We start from the raw sequence: 21,064 nt of genomic DNA on the forward strand, positions 1-21,064 counted from the left end.
CCATCACTATATAAATTGACACCCAGTGTCTCATCGGTTAAATCGAAGCAAATTGGCACCCAATGCCTTATCAACTCGAAGTCGAAGAAATCCCTGAACTCTTCCTATCCTATGACATGCCATCTATATCTGACTTAGCCCGAAATAGTTAATAGGGTTCCATTTCACTTTCAATTACACCCAATGTCCAATTCTCATATATTCACATTGTCACATATAAACATATATTCACTTCAATATTCATATAACCAATACATTCATAATATACCAAATCAATCTATTTCAATCGAGTATGAATTCAATTCAATCTTAAGTACAAGAGTACTCATCTCAAGTGTTTACCATATGCAACAATTCAAAATGCAATAATTTATAACTTAGTTCGGATTATAGAAACACAAACCGTGAATTTCGAGCTATTCGACGTTGATTTTATTCTTCCCCTTTTTACTCGAGGATTCCGGTACGACGTTAGCTACAGAATAAAAAAATTAAGTTACATTAATATTACGCATTTCAATTTCACATTAAATTTTCAACTTTTACACTATATTTAGATTATTCTTCAATTTAGTCCCTAAACCGAGACTAATTTTAATCTCTATATTTAACTTTGAATTTTTATACTACTTTCATTATAAGATAAATTTAGCTCCATATTTTCACTTCTACCCTTTAATTTTGAAGTTTTCACAATGTTGTCCCTATTTCTCAAAATCAACAATTAATTCAACAATTTAGTCCTTTTCCACTTCTAACATAAAAATCTAGCTATTTAATCCATCATACTTAAGCTATTCAACAATAACGATTAATGGACTAATAATATTCAAATAAAAGGATTTCTGTATAATGCTCTGAAAGGTTTTCTAAATAGTACAAGGACCTGAAACAGGACCACTAGTCAGAACTTACCAAATCTATGAGTTGGAAATGTTTGGGAATAAATAGTTTAAATTGTGATTATTTCTGCAGGTTTCTGTCAAAGTTACCAGATCTGAACAAGAAGGCATGGTAATGCGTTAGTAATAGAACTTTGATGAACAACGAGCAATGTCAACCTAAGCATTAAAATGGGATCATTCTTGAAAAATGACATTCTGCATTCATACACATCCAGTTAGGAGCATTTGACTCATTCTGATCATAACATCCTAATTGCTTGGCATAAATATAGGCTCATGAAATGGATTCTACAGGTCATGTTCCCAAGAGAACGGTGTAACAGATTAGTGAAACCACAAATCCTATACCCCTAAAGTTACAGTGGGACAGATTGAAGTTATTGTGGCAAATTTTATCTCCCTGAAGTTGCAATGAAGCGGCTTCAAGCCACAAATCTTATCTGCCAAAAGTTACAGTGAAGTAGATTGAAGATAGTGAATCTTATCTCTCTAAAGTTGCAGTAGAGCATATTAAAGCCACAAATCTTATCTTCCTGAAGTTGCAGTGGAGCAGATTGAAAATAGCAAATCTTATCTCTCTAAAGTTGCAGTAGAGCAGATTAAAGATACAATTTTTTTCCTTTTGAAGTTATAGTGGGTCAGATTAAATCAAGTCACAAATCTCATCTCCCTGAAGTTGCAGCGGAGCAGATTGAAGCTATAAGTCTTATCTCTTTAAAGTTGCAGTGGAGTAGATTGAAGCAACAATTCCTATACCTCTAAAGTTGCAGTAGGTTAGAATGAGGCTACTTGAAGAAAGGAAGCACCAAAGAATTTTAGATTCAGTAAAACCATGCAAAATTGGCCTTTTCAAATGTCTTTACTCCATTCTCGTTACACGACAATGAACAAAAAGGGGCAACTGTAAAAAGCCAATTCTGCCAAGCCCACTAAACAAATAATATAATAAATAAAACCCAATAATTAAAAGTCCAATATTAAAAGTCCAGTCCATTACAAAATAGTAGGCCCAAATTTACAAGCCCAAATCAAGAAAAAACCTAAAGGCCCAAATGGCCCAAAAGCCTAAAAAAATTTCAGAAACAAAAACCCTAGTGCCGCACCCTAGCCTGCGCCACCGCCACCCCTAGCACCTGCCACAAACTGCTCTGTCAACTACCCCTGCAAAAATAAGCAAAAAAATGCAAGAACAGTAGTAAAAAGAAAGAGAAAATAGTATATAAGTTTGCTATAAAGCCACAACATCAGAGCAACTCCTTTTTTTTTTATAGAGAAGAGAAATAAAAAAAAAAGACAGAAAACTTCAAAAAAGGTGATTTTTTTAACCTATATATATAAAAAGTGAACAAAAAAATCAAAAATTTTTTACCTTTAAGGCTGGTAGTATTAAGATTTGGGCTCGGGAAGCCAAAAGGCCAAAAAAGGAAAATTTTTATGTTTTTCGGCCACCGTGGACAGCGGCATTGTTGCCGGTGATCGGTGGCCGCCATGGTGGCCCGACGGCTGGATTCTGAGCTATGCTAGGAGAGAAAAAAAGAACAAAGTTTAAAAAAAACAGTTTTAAAATGATTTTTTAAGCTTTTTTGGTTAAATAGGGTGCCAAAATGGCACCGTTTAGAGGTGCTCCAAAATGCCCCAAAACGACAAAATGGAACCGTTTAGAGGTGTTCCAAAATGCCCCAAAACGACGTCGTTTTGGGGCCAAACTGATCCGACTCAACCCAACCCAGCAGGATCCGCGTGTTTTTTTAAGGGGATCTAATTCGCTTTTAGTTCTTCCGCTTTTTTATATTTTTAAATCCAGTCCTTTTATGTTTTTTTTAATTTTTACCCTATGATTTTGGTTTTGTTGCAATTCAGTCCCTTAAGGAACGACGCGTTTCGGGATAGGGAATAATTTCCTAGTAGTCCCTCATCCTTTACACGTGTTTTATTTTGGTCCTAATTCCAGCGTTTTTTTAAAATTTATCCATTTAAGTTTATTTTTTTTATTTCGATCCTTCGACCATTTAGTCTCTGTTTTTTTTTTGTTGTTCTTTTTAATATTTTTGCATCTTTATTTTAGTATTTTATTTATTTATTTTATTTAAATTTATGCTTTTTAATTTCATTCTAAATTCTAATTTATTCCTCGATTTATTTCATTTCAATCTTTTATAATTTTTATTTTAGTTATTCACGTAATTATCTATTTACTTGGTTTTTTTCAATTTATGCACTTAATTTTATTTTAATTCCAATTTTATCCTTTATTTATTTAATTTCAAATTTTCAATTTTTTCTTTAATTATTATTTCTTTGCCCTTATCTTATTTTCATGATGTTTATATTTTCATCGTATTACACATTATTATTATTATTATTATTATTATTATTATTATTATTATTATTATTATTTATGTTAATAATATGATGGTAACTATTATAATTATTTTATTATTATTAAATTTGTTTTATTATTATTATTATCATTATAGTGTATTATCATCATTCACTAGCATAGTATTTTCATTTTATTAATTTACCCATTTATTATGTCATTTTTTACTCATTATTATATTACTTCATTGTGTTTATATTTGTGCCAAGTGTCGTATTTAAACATATTTGTCGGTTTTTATATCATATCTGAATAAACTAAATATATATAATTTTAAGTGTTACGTTAATTTTTACGATGCATAAAAAATGAACTTTTTTAAACCGAGGTAAATGATCATTATTTCGAATTTAGAAGAGTCAAGTTCTAACTTACGAAATATGGTTTCTTTCTAAAATCGAGATAATCGAATATATTTAAAAAAATAAAATTTTTAGCGTTTATTCTCGTTTTCAAGGATCCAAGGCATTATGTCCTAACTTACGGGACATAATCCTTTCTTCTCGAGTAACCTGAAATAAGTCCATTTTCGTGCAAACTAATTTAATTAAGTAATGTTTTAATAAAGGATCGTATTTTAAAATCTCCTTAAATTTTCAATTTATACTAAAGACACCAAGTAATCAACTAGGTACCAATTTTGGGCGTAACGAGGGTGTTAATCTTTCCTCGTGTGTAACCGACTCCTGAACCCATTTTTTGGATTTTTGTAGACTGAAAAATATTGCTTTAACAAATCAAACCTCTTATTAAAACGATCAAATTATGAGGTGACCCGATCACACCTCTTAAAAGTGATTGGTGGCGACTCCCATTTTCGTCTTTTTCTTAAAATAAAAAGTTGATTTCAAACAGGTTTTGACAATATGTTTTAATGTTTCGTTTGTTCGGTAATGCTCCGTAACCTTAATCCGGCGACGGATACGGGTTAGGGATGTTACAGTGTGTTGTCCACCCTAGTCCAATTCTAAGTAGGATGTTGTTTTTCTATTTGAAATAAACCACTACAACTCAACAAGGGTTTTACCTTCTATTCAAATAAATAGATGGTGCCGGTAAAGCTGTAGACACAACTTTGAGAGATTATTATGCTATCGAAAAATAGAGAAAATTTATTCTCAACTATTAAATATATTTTTCCAGAATATCAAATTTACTGATTTCTATTAAAAAAGAGAGAATTTTAATTTTCACCCCAAAAAGAAAAGAAAACTTTTTCTAGTTTTGTGTTTTAATTCAATTAGTTCGAGCCCACACTCAAAGCAGTTTGTGGTACGAGAATAGTGGAGAAGATCATTTGGTTGAAATCCGAAAAACTTCAAGGATCTGCTTATCCGAAAATACATGTATGATTTTGGTTCAAATTTATTGCTATAAATATCAACCGGGTCGGTTTTCAAAATTTTAATTTTTCACTGTGCAAGAAAATAGTTTTCAAATCGGAGTTTTTCCAACATGCTTGTCAGTATATAGCAATGAGCTATCTCATCGGATTCATGCTAGTGAGTTCTAGCCTTAGCTTGGTTGGCCAGAGGGCATTTTTTTTATCAAGAACCATCTATGTTTCTCACAACTTAGGATAATTGATAAGGTTCCTTTTTCATTCCTTATAATTGTTTTCGTTCAACTTGTTCTTAGTAAGGATATTAATTAAAGGAGTCGATGTCATTTTCGAACTATCACTACACCAAAACAGGTCTTTAGCGGCGTTTTTTTAGGCCTTTAGCGGCGCTTTTTAACGCCACTAAAGGTATTTGCGGCGCTTCCACAAGCGCCGCAAAAAAGGCCGCTAACGAAAACGTCGCAAACGTTTGCAGCGTTTACAAACAAAACGCCGCTAAAGACCATGTTCTTTAGCGGTAGAAAAACGCCGCTAAAGACCATGTTCTTTAGAGGCGCTTAGAGAAAAACGCCGCTAAAGATCATGTTCTTTAGCGGCGTTTTTTATTAAGCGCCGCTAAAGAACATGGTCTTTAGCGGCGTTTTTTTCTAAGCGCCTCTAAAGAACATGGTCTTTAGCGGCGTTTCTTTTTAAGCGCCGCTAAAGAACATGGTCTATAGCGGCGTTTTTTTCTAAGCGCCGCTAAAGAACATGGTCTTTAGCGGCATTTCTTTCTAAGCGCCGCTAAAGAACATGGTCTCTAGCGGCGTTTTTTTCTAAGCGCCGCTAAAGAACATTATCTTTAGATGCGTTTTTATACAAAAATGCCACTATTTTTGGGATTTTTTTATATTAAATTTTTAATTTTTTCAGCCCTCCTGTAGCAACAAATTAAAAGTAACCAGATCTAAACCAGCCAAAAGCAATAAATTTATATAATATTTCAAATTAAACGAATAAAATAATATTAATATAAATAAATAAAAGTGAATTCATATTATTTTTGCAAAATGTTAAATGTTAAAATGATAAAAATATTTATGCAATACACTATGATGGACGGAAGTTACATTGAAACATCTTCATCATAGTCTGAAGCCTGCTGCGTTGGAGTTCGTTGTACATTTTGCTCGCTCGCTTCTCTCGCTGCAGCCTCTGCTTCCCTCGCTACCGCCTCAGCTTTAAGTTGTAGCTGGAGTTCTTCATATTTCCTTTGAACCTCAACTGTGGTCGCTTGCATCTGAGCAATTTGGTCTTTTAACCTCTGAACTTCAGCTTGAGCCTGACTCCCCGAAGCCATGTATTGCTGCGAGCTGGATCCAAATATTGGGTTGGGCTAATAAAAGATCCTTGAAATCGAACCCGACCATACCTTTCAGGACCCAAAACTTCAGTAATAATCCGGTTATCAATGTCTTCAAGATGAACAGAACTATCACTAGAAGCAATCGCAGACTAAAATCTTTTGTCTTTTAGTTTTTCCTAATAAATAAATCACATAGTTAGGAGCATAATATATATTAAAAAATATGCAACATAACAATAGTCGCATTACAAGCAATGAATTAAACCATTAGGAAATAAACATTATAAATAACTAAAACAAGTCAAATCGTATTAAGTAAACGTACCATTATTTCACCAGCTTCAGGAGTCATGGGAGATCCATCTTTCTTCCTATGTGTAATTTCAAAAAGTTGAAGGCGTCCAACTTTTTGACCGAACGACAGTTCCTACTATAGTAGTAAAAATATTATTTAATGGAAAGTTATACATATTTGACAATATTAAAAAATTAAAAATACCTCCGCCTCAGCTACACATGTAAAACTTCTCGACCCGGCTGTGTGAGTGAATTTTTGTTTCTGCCTGCTGCTTTTTCCAACTTGTTCACGATCCTACGTTATGAAATTTTTAGTACGTAAATAGTAAATACTATAAACCAAAATAATTACAATAGTTTGGAAGTACGTCATACCTCGCCTTTCTTCGAATGCCAAAATCTAACCGCATCTTCCCATTGGTACCTCAACATACCCAGCGACACATTTTGCAATTTCTCATCGAGGGTTGTTTTTGTCTTATAATAATTTTTCTTCAAAGTACTTTTATTGCCTCTCCATCTTTTTCCCAATGCCTTCTTTACATAAGCATCCGAGACCTCTAAAGCAAACCTCGCCTACAAAAAACACAAGTTAATAAAGTAAATATAAATGAAACTATTTCCCAAGCATTACAGATGACATTAACATTTTGCTACCTTAATATTATCGATGGCTTGGTTTTTGTTGCTATCGGGCATTTGACGCCATGACTCGTAGTTGATAGGCAACATATTCGCATTTCGTGCTAAAATGCCCATGTATCCTGTTAAAAGTCGAGTTTCTGATCCAACAGGCTGACCAAAACTGTTTCGTCCAACTTTGACATGCTCGACTGGATCTAACTCGTATAACTCTCTAAGTAGCGTACTTCCTCGACCTCTGCGCGTCCCACCATTTTCAGCTACAAATGGTATATTATAATATAAGAATTTGAAAAATAAATCAATTATAAGTCAACAAGCATGTAAATTAAATGTAAAATTACTTTGAACTTCTGTAGGATCTTCAGGTGTAATCGGAACATTCGAAGATCCAATTGCTGTCTATTGTTCAGTACTATTTGTTTCTGTCGAGTTTGGATCATTTTGAACAATGCTTCTCCTTAGAATTTTTCTTTTAGGCATTTTATCTGCAATACACATAAAATGTAAGTAAACTTAATAACTAATTACAACAATAACAGTACATATAAAATAGTTGAAATATATAATAAGACCAAGATTTAAATTATGATATTAAATATATTTAAACAATCATAAAATCTTACTACATCATTATTCGTAAATATCTTCATCCGTATCCTGACGAACCCATTGAAATTGTGCACTAGTACTAGGGATATTATCGTTTAAGTTTTGTTCTGGAAAGGCCAAAGTTTCTGATCTGTCGTCGATGTTATCTCTACTTCCACTACCCATGTCAAACAAGTCTCTAGGGATGTTACAGAGTACAACGTACCAACCCTCATCAGTTGGATCTTTTGAGTAAAAAACTTGTTTGACTTGAGATGAGAATACATACGGCTCATCTATCAGTTGTTGTCCTGTGTGAATCAATCGGCCAAAGTTCACCATTGTAAAACCAAATTGATCTTGCTTAATTCCACGAGCCGTATTAACATCGGCCCAATCACCTCGAAATAAGACAACTTTCCATTTGTCGTAGTAATCCAACTCAATTATGTCAGTAAGATGTCCGAAATATTCCACATTTCCCTCGACAGGATTATTGTCCCTAGCACTAGCATAACTTGTAATTGCAGAATTAACAACTATTCCACAATTTTGCGTTCTCCTCAACCTCTCGCGATATTTTGTATGAAATCTGAATCCGTTGATGAGGAACGCACTATATCTTTTAAGTATTCGATTTGGACCTTGGGAGAGCCATTTAACTTCATCGTTTACGTTCTTCCCACTCCAAACCTATTGAATGGAAAGTAAACTGAGTAATTAAAAATGTTATGAGAAAACATTATTATTTGTAAGCGGAAGCTCCAACTGCATACCGTTTGGCTTAACCATTCATAAAAAGATTCTGTAAACAACTTATTGATATCTCGATGTTGTGTTCTTCGGGAGCGTGAACGAGATCTCAATATTTGTTTGTACTCACTATGTTAAAAAAATGTTCACTTTGTTAGAAGATAAACAATTTTTAGTTTGATAAATATTTATCAAATTTGTAGAACTTACTTCCATAAAGGTTCTATTGATTCGTGGTGAAACAGAACATATCGATGTGCTTGTACCCATGATAAATGATCTAATTCTGCAATTTCAACTTTGCCGATTGGTTCTCCAAAACTTTGGAACAAATAAGTATCGGCTAAGTTATGGTCCGTGAGTCCAGTTTATGTTGACACACTTCTTACACGGGCAAAGAATCATGTTCTCTTAGCTTGCATATTGAAATGCAAAATTTGGAAAATACTGTACTCCATTTCGATAACCGTTGCTAACCCTTGACAAATTCATCCAAGACCGGTCCATTTCTTAATTCTTGAAGTCTGACGTTGACAATAATTTGCATGGGTAAGTTAAAACACCAGATATAACTATAAATGAGTTATGTAAGTTATGATATGATATATTTTTATGTATTATGTAAGTTATGTACTAAGTTCTGTATTATGTAAGTTATGTAAGTTGTGTATTATGTGAGTTATGTAAGTTATGTAAGTTATTTAATTTATGTAAGTTTATATATAAGTTATGTAGGCTATGTATTATCTAAATAATGTAAGTTAGGAAGGTTATGTATTATGTAAGTTATTTAAGTTATGTAAGTTATGTAAGTTATGTAGGCCATGTATTATGTTATTATATAAGTTATGCAAGTTTATATATTGTATGTTATTTAAGTTATGTATCGGTTATTATATTGTATGTTATTATATAAGTTATTATATAAGATTCTATATAGGTTTATATATTGTATGTTATTTAACTTATGTATTATGTAAGTTTATATATAAGTTATGATATATATTATTGATAACTTTGAGTTATGTAAGTTATGATATATATTATTGATAGATTTTGAAAAATTATAGATTTTAAAAATATATATTAAAAATGTATATAAATATTTATAAGATATGTATGTTATATATTAAAAATTTGGTTATGCAATTTATGTATTATGTAAGTATATCACTTTTATACTTCTTATTTATAACTATTTTTAAAATTTAAAATTTGTTTACTAATAAATTTGAAATATAGGTTATATATCCAATTTAAATTTATTCAATAAATTATAAAATTTATTATTAATAAAATTGGAATATAAGCTATATGTCCATATTAATATATGTTATATATTAATATATGTCCCAAATTGATTGCGTTTTTTGCACGAAAGGTTGCTTACATGGTTCAAAATCAAGTAAGGAAAATATTTTCAGCAAAGAAAACCGAACACATGAAGTACAATTTGAGATTTAAGCAAAGACTAAATTCTGTATCCGTACATGGTTGATTTAGCAGCAAAAAACAATAAAATGCTGGATCTTAGCAGCAAAAACAGATGAGAAGGTACAATCTAATTAGCTGCAAAAACCAATTAAAATCCTTTATATCCTAAATCCAAAACCATTTAAATTACAAAACCTAAATTATGTTTTGTAAACTTATGCATTATTTAATCATTTGAAATATATATATAATTACAACGAACAAAAATCAAATCTGAACCTGAAACAAATTTACATGAACTAAAAATTTTAAATCAATTTAGTTCACAATTGCAATTATATTTTATTTCAATTTGGATCTTTACAAACCATGAGAATACTATATAATATTTGCAATTATATTCCATAACCGAAATTAATTCAAACACTTAGTAGAAAGATGGAGCAAAAAACATCTTGAACACCAGAACAATAACCAGAAATAAATACAAAAAGCAGCAACATTAACCACAACGTGCAGCAAAAAAATAACTTGCAACAACATTAACCCCTAACATTAACCAACAACATTAAGCAAACTTCCAGCAAAAATGTTCACTTGTAGCATCATTAACCAAATACCAAATTAAAACAGTCCCAACTACAAATATACCAAATATAAAAACAGTCCAAAATCACATGTAAATTTACAAAACGAAAAAACAAATAAAATAAAGGATAAACTAACTTTCTGGTTATCTACCCTTTCTATGTATTGCTCCAAACCAGTGAGAGGTACCAAATTTGCAGACTAGATTGGTAAAACTAAATTGCTGCAACCAAAGGAAAGAAAAAATTAAGAAAAAACTAAACTTGTTCAACTTCATCACTAAAACAAATTTACATGAACTTAAGTGAATAATCAGTTGTCAACTTATCTAAATCAAAATATTATAATAGCGTATTTTACATATAAAATTTTCTTAAATTTTATCTTGATTAAACCTAAATAGAAAGACAAAACAAACGTCCTTACTCCTTTAAACAAAAATAATTAGAAATACAAAACAAGGTTTAGAATATCTTTGCAAAATCGTTTTAATTTGAAATTAACTTTAACCGAAACAAATTAAAAAATATATCAATACAAAAATTACTTAGGCATTCGAAAGCAAAAATGTTCACTTGTCAAAATGTTACTGCTTAATACCCTAAACAAAAATAGTTACTGCTTAATACCCTAAACAAAATAAATTGGTAAAGCTAGAATTAAGAGAAAAGAATTTCATACCTTTACGAAGACGGAGAGAAAGTAAATCGGGCTGGATGTGATTCCACGATACTCAAAATGAGATTGTTTTATGTGTTCGGAAACCCTAAAACCATGGACGAAATGGAATGTTAATGATATTGAACCCTAAACATGAAAAAAAGAGGGAAATCAAACCGGTTCTTGCTTACCCAAATAACTATTCCACTGTTCGTCTTCCTCCAACGGCTGTGAAGAATTAAACGCACTAAACCGACGAAATGAAGAACCGAATAAACTAAAAGACTCCGTGAATGTTTGGAATTAGGGAAGTGGAGGAAATTTCGAAAAGAAATTAGGGATTTGGAAGGGGAAGGAAGCTAAGTTAGGGGCTGGGTACGATTTTAGGGTTCGAAAGGGGAAAATATGTCACGCCAAGCAGAACGACGATGTTCTGAATAACTGAAAACGACAGCGTCTTATTTCAACCATGAAAACTTGCGGCGTTTTTTACCATAGCGCCACTAGCGCCCTTAATGTGCAAGACAAAACGAGAACGTTTTTGTTTAAACTACAACGAAACTTTGCGGCGTTTTAATCATAGCGCCGCTAATGCTCACATTTTGTGGCGTTTTTATCATAAACGCCAATAATAATACAGCAAAACGGCCTCGTATCAATAAATGTTAAAACATTTTTGCGGCGATTGAACCAAAGCGCCACTAAATATAAACCAAAACGCAGTCGCTTCATCAACACTTACCTCAAACCCGTGGCGGTTTCCAAAAAACACCAATAATAACATTTACAAAACGGTAGCGTTTCTACAAATTTTGGATCATTTTCAGGCGTTTTTAGTAAAGCGCCACTAACTATAAGCTCAAACGAAGTCGTTTCCCCAACAGTTAACTCAACCTTGTGGCGTTTTCATAAAAACGCCACAAATACCATAGACAAAACGACAACATTTCAATAAACATAATTACAATTTTGCGGCGTTTTATACAAAGCGCCACTAATAGAAACGTAAAACGGCGCAGTTTTATTAACTCCTAATACAATCTTGCGGCGTTTTGTTAATGCGCCACTAATAGAGAAGAACAAAACGGCTCGTTCCCTTCCCGCCATTCATGATTTTATGGCGTTTATGTATAAGCGTCGCTAATGCCGCTACAAGTCCCACAGGAAACGACGCTGTTTTACTTAACGTTAAAATACTTTTCCGGCGTTTTTACGTAAACGTCGCTAAAGCCTTTCATAACAAAAAATATTTAAAATTTCAACAAAATTTAAAAATATTTATAATTTATTTTAAATTATATCTACGCTAATAATAGAATACAAATATACTACCTCGTGAGTTGTCAAATTAGTGTCATCCAAGATTGAAGTTAAATTGATCCAAAATTAAAACCAAAGTTATAAAATGGAAAATTTAATAATAAATAAAAGGAGAGAATAATACATTTAAAAAAATAAATTAGCATTTTAAAAATAAATCCATCAATCTATTTTTATGTTGAATAAATATAAATATTTATGTATGCAATATATAAATAAAAATTATGTTAATTATATCAATAATTGTCTTATTATTTTACAAGATTTCGATCAAATTAAAATTCATGTACGTATACAATTTAACATTAAATCATTCCTAATGTACCCTTTTGGGATTTAACCCATTTTGATATATATATATATATATATATTAAAATGATAATTTATATTTATCTTATTTAGATTTATATTCTAAAAAATCCAAAATTAAACCCTAAACCCGTGACCCGTAACCCTAAACCTGTTTTGGTGTAGTTAACCTAGAAACTACAAACAATAACAACCAAACCCTAAAATCCAACCCCCCTATACCATAAACCTGCTTAAATCATAAATTCTAAACCTTAAACCCCAAAAACCAAACCCCAAACCTCAAACCCTAAGCCCCAAATCTCAAACCCTAAAAGTCAAAACCAAAAATCCTAAACCGTAATATTCCTAAGCCATATTTTTGGGAAATTGTGTGGCCAATGTTACTGTATACAAAACATATATTTTATATCATATATTAAATTGCATGAATCTTTAGTAAAATCTAAATGTTCTTCAATTTTTAAATAGTATCCTTAAACCCAAAACTCAAACTCTAACACATAAACTATTAACCCAAAATAATAAACATTAAACTGTAATCCCTAAAACTCTAAACCATAGACATTAAATCATATATTCCATAACGTAAACCCTAAAATAAAATAAAAATTTTGCAGCGCCACTAAAGTTCCCAACAGGCCTAACCTAATCCTGAATCTCTAAACCCTAAATCACTAACTCTTAACTTCTAACCCTTAACCCCAAACCACTAACCTTGCTAACTACTAACCCCTAAATTACCTTATTTAATATATAAATTAAAAATATTAATTAATCAAAACCCTAAATCCTAACCCGAATCCCTAACCCCTAACCCTTAAACCTTATTTCATAAAAATTAAAGCACACTAATTAATTTAAACCCTAAATCCTAAATTGACACCGAATCCATAAACATTAAATCCCTAACTCTTAATCTCTAACCCCTAAATTACAACCCTTAAACTAGAATCCCTAATTCCATAATCTATAAACGTTAAAATTGTAACTCTTAAACCGGCCTTAAATCCTAAATTAACCATATACCCTAAACTATATATATTAAACCCTAAACTATAATGAAGTACTAAAAACGGCGCAGTTTTGGTTAACAATTTAGCGGCGCATTCTCTAAAGTGCCACTAAAACCTGATATATAGCGGCGTTCTCAGATAAGCGCCGCTAATGCAGCTATAGGTCAAGCCAGAACGGTGCGTTTTAGTCAAAACCTTTGCGGTGCTTAAGTATAAGCGCCACTAATAGCTGATATATAGCAGCGTTTACAGCTAAGCGCCGCTCATGGTGCAATAGCTTAAGACAAAACGTTGCGTTTCGATTTAATATTTTTCGGCGTTTTCAATAACCGCCGCTATTGGCTCTATACCTGTATAAGACATCTGGCGGCGTTTGTTATAATGCGCCGCTAATGATGTGATTTAGCGGCGTTTATTGTCAAGCGCCACTAATTCTTATACACCTCAAGACCGAACGCTGCGTTTTGGTTAAGATTTTTGCAGCGTTTTTCCTAGCGTCACTAATTCTAATCTACCTCAAGACTAAAAGCTGCGCTTTAGATAAGATATTTTGCAGTGCGTTCAGACAGGCTCCGCTAATACTGTGCTTTAGCGGCGTGTTCTCCAAAGCGCCACTAACTCTAATCTACCTCAAGACCAAACGGTGCGTTTTGGTTAAGATCTTTTGCGGCGCTTGTTGTCAAACGCCGCTAATACTGTTCTTTAGCGGCGTTTTCTTGAAAACGCCACTAATTTTAATATACCTCAAAACCAAACGCTGCGTTTTGGTTAAGGTATTTTGCGGCGCTTACAAATAAACGCCACTAATGATATTCTTTTACGGCGTTTGTTAAAAAATGCCACTAGATGTTCGGGTTTTTGAGGCGTTTTAGAATGAGCGCCACTAATGCTCGATTATTAGCAGCGTTTGTTTATCAAACGCCACAAAAGATGCCGCTAAAACCCTGTTTTGGTGTAGTGTATAAAATAAAATCATCCAGTCATTAATATCTTTGTATTAAGAAAATATTTGAAAAAGTTTTGCAACATACGATATGCATTAAGAATATGCATGTGTCTTACATTAAACCTTGAAAATATTTGTAAGTTGTTGCAACGATAATTCTTACACCCATTGAATTAAGTTACCATGGGGTTATTTAACTAACTAGTAAGAACATGGATTTCTGTCCCATTAATATGTGAACCTAATTCATTAGGTATTCACATGCACTAATAATCGTTTCACATTTGGTCATCATTCTAACTTAAATAGAGCTTTGTGGGAAGTTAATTAACTAGAATGATCTTAAGTGTACAACCATCAACTCAACATCCATCATAGCATGTACTATGAATGATTCGTCATGGAGCAATCTCAACGAGTAACATGTATGACTATTTATCCTCTTAAAGGAAATCGCCCCAGTGAAATCCATATGATAATACCTACCTCAAGGCTAACAAATTATCATTCCATCACACAGAGATAATTGATGGAGGACATAGGTCTTGTGTAGGGACCTTCTCCCACTCAATCTTTTTTTTTAAATGCAAGGCTTTAATTTTCGATTTCAATCATGAATGATTAAAATGTAATGACAAGTACATGTGACATTATTTTCCCTAAATTGTATGGTATACTTATCTCATACATATGCATGAACATACTTTTGCTTCAAATTTAATTTCATCATATTACATTACACGCTATAAGATAAAATTAGAGAATTTGACCAGCCAAAAGTTTTCATGATTCCATCTTAAAAAAATCAAATTACATTTATTATTTCCAAAGCATACTTTGGGTCTTCTGGGTGAAAGCTGAATATCATTTGGGTTACTAAAAAATTAACTCAATTGTGTTACCAAAACCCAAAAAACTAGAACAATCCATCGAATGGGCTTACCGTTGAATCGTAATTGCCACAACAGGTTATTGCTACCACCGGCCACCATCGTTGCTGTCTGGCATCGTTGATTGACCCACTGTCGATTTCCTATTGATTGGTTTCGTCGGGTTCGTGTCCACTCTAATACCCAAGACAAGGAATCTCCCCAATGGGACTCGATAGATGGCATATTAGTCTTTCAATCGATTTGTTTATTTTTTATTAGATAAAGAAATGTTTAGATTATCTACTGATACAAGTTGTCTTTCCGTATTACGATCCAACCATATAATATTTCTTAGTATTAGTTAAATGTTAGATAATCAATGAAACAATATTTTCTTTCATTTTACTTTGCATGCAAAAACCTTCGAGGACAATATAAAAAGGATATTAATGTAATTAATGGATATTTTATTAAACCAATTTTTTTGAAAAATACAAGTATACATAGACGAAAATATTACACTAAAGGCACTATATCCGAATAAGACTCCCCTCACTTTCTTTCAGTTTAAGATATTCTATGCATGAATTTTCCTTAAAATAGCAAACTGTGTAACCCTATCCACGACATCACTTGACACCTCCAAACTACCCTCCAACTCATTACCTTCCATATTCCACCAACAAATGTAAGAACGAAAAATCACTCCAAATGTACAAAGGATACAATAGTGTAACCCCTCTATCTCCCTATCAATTGCAAAAACAAGAACACAATCCCTAAAAGAAACAAAAAAGCAAACCCTAGAAAACAAAGCAACGACTCAATGCAAACAAAACCTGTTGGTTGCCCTTATGACACTAAATCGCAAACTTTCAAAACGAACGAGACAATTTTCAATCAGAGAGAAAAAACTCACACCTAAGAGAGAGAGAAAAACCCTATCAAATCACAAAGATGAAATTGATGAAAGTTAATTGTTAATACTATTAGCTGATTATGAATTTTTATCATATCAACTCTAAAACCTGTATTAAACACTAAAAGTTAACATCGTTATTTTTTAGTGTCAAAATATATAACTTTTATTAAATATAAGTACCAGAATAGACAAAAAAAAACACAAATATTACATTAAAAAAATTCAAACTCAAATAGTAAAATATGTTTTAAGCCTTCCAAATAAGACATCCACAAATATATTACAACATTATTCTTTCATATCCCCCTTTACTTTTGAAGTAATGATAAATATAGAGCTCTTTTCCAAAGCAAGAACCGCTTTTCATGTTTTAGTTTAGTTTTATTGCTTTATTGTTTGTATGCATTGCATGGGGATGGGGATGGTGATGGTGGGAATCTTTTCAACGCGTTATTTTAGTTGTAAAATCTATGATTAAACCTCAGAAAATAAATTTTAATAATCACGACAAAAAAATATTCATTACGCGTTTTATGTATTTAAATCATCATTAAAATAGAAAAAAAATCGTCCTCCGTTAATTGAATGAGTTGAATCTTCCTCTTCTTTTCCCTTATTTGAAAAGATTCATTAGGAAGTGAATGCAATGATAATAAATTAGTTAGAAGTAATAGCTATGGAATTTAGATCAACCTTGAGAAGCTCCCGTAATAAGGTTGCGGTCTCTCATATATCTGTATCTCATCATAATTCTCGCTTACAAATTTAGTCATTCAATCAGCTATTCTGTTGTGTTTCTTAGGGATGTGTCAACAACAAACTTTCCGATTTCGGTATAGAAGTTGACTAATCAAACACAACTCCGATATCATGCTATTACCCGCACCACCAACTAAGATAATTTCCACAACTAAAGCATTATCACACTCCAATTCCAATTGTCTAAAACCGAACCCCCATGCTAAATTGAGGCCTTCTAATATAGCTCTTACCTCAGTTTTGAATACTGAATCCTTCCCAATCCGCATAGCAAAACTGCACATCCAATTGGCATCATGGTCTCTAAATACTCCTCCAATCGCAATAGTATTATTGTTTTCCAACAACGCACCATCTGTGTTCAACTTTTTAAAAAAAAAAATAATGTACATGTTATTTAAAAATTCTTATTTGATAATTGAGCAATCAAATTTAAAAAATATACAAATTTTAATTTTATAATACTTGGTTTCCCAAACATGCAGCCAACAAAATGAGATTTAATTAGTTTGAATAAATCAAGGAATATTTATAATTAAAAAAAAACCCCCCTTGAATAAAGGTTAGGCACTAAGGCATAGCATTATAGATATCCTTTTCAGTAGCTGGGATTTGAAAATGAGAAGATTAGGGTTTGCCATCTTTTTGTATTATTTATATTCCTTTCTTTTTATATAAAAAAAATAAAAATTAACAATAGCTGTCGTCGTTTGCTGTTGAAGATGAGACAATTTTAGCTGCAATTGAGGTTGGTATGTCATTTTATTTAGATGACTGGATATATGTTAACAAATTTTAATAAATAAATAGATACCGAATATGAATATAAATATAAAAATTTAAAATACTATGATATAAATATATTAACGTGTTAAAATTGTAAATATATATATAAGGGTTTAAACGTATTATAAAACAAGAAAATACAATAATATATAATAAAAAAACTGGTTGACAGTAATTTTTGTCACAATTAAGTTTTTGGATACATATATGAGAAAGTTGATTGAAATTAAATCGAATGGTTCAAAATAAATTATTAGATTAATTGATTTATATATCGATTGAACTGATTTTTAATAATTTATTCAATTAAATCAGATAAACCGATCAAATCAATAATCAATAGTTTGATTTGTTTGGTCATTGGATATTTTGGAAACGAAAAGGTGATAGTAATAATCATTAATGAAAAGAAAAAGAATTTGATTACCTTAGATAGGATTGATGTAACCCTAAATCATGACCATCAAAACATTTGACTATTTTGACAATTACACGTATCTATAAGAACTATTCATAGCTCCTCACCAACTCATAAAGAGGAGGATAATACGCTTCAACGTACTCGAACCCATGTTATATCTTGCATAGACAACAAAATTCATGTGAGTTGAATTAAGATTCAATCACTTTGAAAGGTTTAATTTTAAAAATGTATAAATATAATCTTAACAAACAGACGAGTTGGAAGAGTTGCACCATTGGAATATACTGTAGTTATGATAATGTAGCAATATTTAATTAAATATTCGGAAAACACTTTAGGTTGTCTTCTTGTCTTCACTAATAATCATTTTATTGTATTGTGTCTCATTTCTTTATTCTTTTCCTTTTTGACCTACCTAAAATCTTGAATATTTGCTTTTAATAAAAAAGAAGAGAAAACAAGAGATAAAGTTCCTTATTTTCCTTTATTAATCATCTTTGAATTTATAAATAAAAAGGGTGTTTTCAGAAAATGTACTTCTTTCTATTTGTTTTTATTCTCCCCCTTGTTGAGTTCGTTTATGATTGGATATTTTTATTTTTTTTAAAAAGATGAATAATGAGTTTTAGGGTGGGTTTGGATGGGCAGTGCGTTTATTTACGGTTAGTGTAAAAACAGCGGTGGCAGTAAGATTAGATACTATAGCGATACTGTAACGTGATACAAAAAGTAAGCTGCACCCAATCGCCCATCCAAACCCACCCTTAAACTCAATTATTAACCGGTTATAATTATAACTTGATTTTTCCAAGAATATATTTTATTACAAGGCAATTCGCACTACGAAATGAGTGAAATGTGGCTATTGAGATAGCGGTTTACACTGGAGTCAAGTGCAAAGAACCGCTTTTCCTTTGGTATTTTGCTACAACTTGTTTGACTCTTTACCATGGGTAGTGAGCTGGATGGGATTGCTTTGGGGGTTGGTGAATTGATAAGTGCTCATTATTTATATATTTTAGACTCTTTTCACTTAAATTTTGATTAATTTCGACTAAAATATCATGCATTGAGTTAGTCTATATAAATTTTTATGCACTTCTAATTATTTAACCTTGGGTTTTATATGATTTTAGTACTTAGTATTTAAATAAGTGTTTTGTGGTTTTAATTAGGTTTATTCAAGCTTGAAACGCGGATTCGAGAGCAATCAGAAGCAAAATGAAGGAGCAAAAAATAAGCTAAACGCAAATGGCTATAAAAGATGTGTGAGTTGTGATCCTCAACCTGCAAGTCAGAGCTTCCCAAGCAATAAATAATATCCACGTGTTGCGGTGCGCAAGCCGTAGGTTGTGTCACTTCACTTTGCTTGGGATGTTCTCCAAGCCCGTTTTATTCTGTTTTGATGTCGATCTGATCCCTTTTCTATTCTTAATGCCCAAACACGAGTAGAAACCCTAATTAGGTCACTTAAACATCTATAAATAGGATATTTTGCTATAAACTTGAACAACTTGGGTCATATCCTTACTTTCATATATTTTTGCATTCTGAGTTGCTAAACTAATTTTCTAGTCAAGGGTATTTCAACATTTTGATTCTTCAATTTTGTGAGATATAATTGAACTCTACTCTCTTTTTATTCTTTGATATACATATATCGATGATTTAATTACAAATATTTAGGTTTGTTAAATATGCTATATTCAACTACTTGAAATTTTTGATTTGTCAATTAGAATTTAATTCTTTAATTGGTTATAATATTTGTGACAAATACTGTGATTGTGTATGTCAAAATATGCAATTCATTGTTATGTTATTATATGATTTAGTCTGAATGAACCATGTTTATGTGTTTGTTAGCTAGAATTGAGTCTCTTTTGTTTTTAATGTCATCGATAAATTGAATCCTACGCGTTCGTTATATGATTATTTGTTAAGGGAAATAATCGATGGTGTTTATCTTGGTTAACGAGAAAGTAAAAAGAGATTGGTTGCTAGGTGTTCATCGACAACTATAACCCATTTATCATAGAATATTGATAATTATCTTTGCATCGAGGATCAAACCCATGAATCAAAACTAAGACTTTACCTTAATTGGATTCTCATTATATTAATTTTTTAAAATTTTATTTTGCAGTCTTTATTTTGCATAGTTGTAATTTTGTTTTAATTTTTATTTCAAACCCTCTATTGTTTTAATTTACTTGTTTTACTAAACAAATTGAATTATCACTATTCTATATGGATTTGAGGTTTCTAATTGCTATATACAAAAATTTATAATTTTGAGTAGGATTTTTTTTTTTTTTTTGCTTCAAAACCTATCAATTTTTGGTTTCATTGCTAGGGACTGGTGTTGATAATTTTATTTCTTTTTATGCCTTGATCTACTCATTCAAGTGAACTCCAGTATGATCCTAAGACTGAGAAAACTGCTCGAAGATTAAGGAAGGAAGCTCAATCAAGATCCAACCATCCATCTTCATCTTTCAAACCAAATACAAAAATCAATCCAATCGATTCGACTAGAGAATTAAAAAGTGAAGAACTAGTGGCCTGCTAAGAACCAACCACGAGAGAGTTAGCTACACCAAATATGAATCAACAAACACTTGGCATCCAATATCTAGACTAATTCATTAGTTAGATACTTTTCATGGTTTAGAAAACGAAGATCCTCACAAGCACCTGAAGGAATTCCACGTGGTGTGTTCTACTATAAGTCCTCAATGAGTATCCGGGGAATAAATCAAGCTGAGAGTCT

This window comes from Gossypium raimondii, chromosome 9 (assembly GCF_025698545.1).
Source record: "Gossypium raimondii isolate GPD5lz chromosome 9, ASM2569854v1, whole genome shotgun sequence".
Lineage (NCBI taxonomy): Eukaryota > Viridiplantae > Streptophyta > Magnoliopsida > Malvales > Malvaceae > Gossypium > Gossypium raimondii.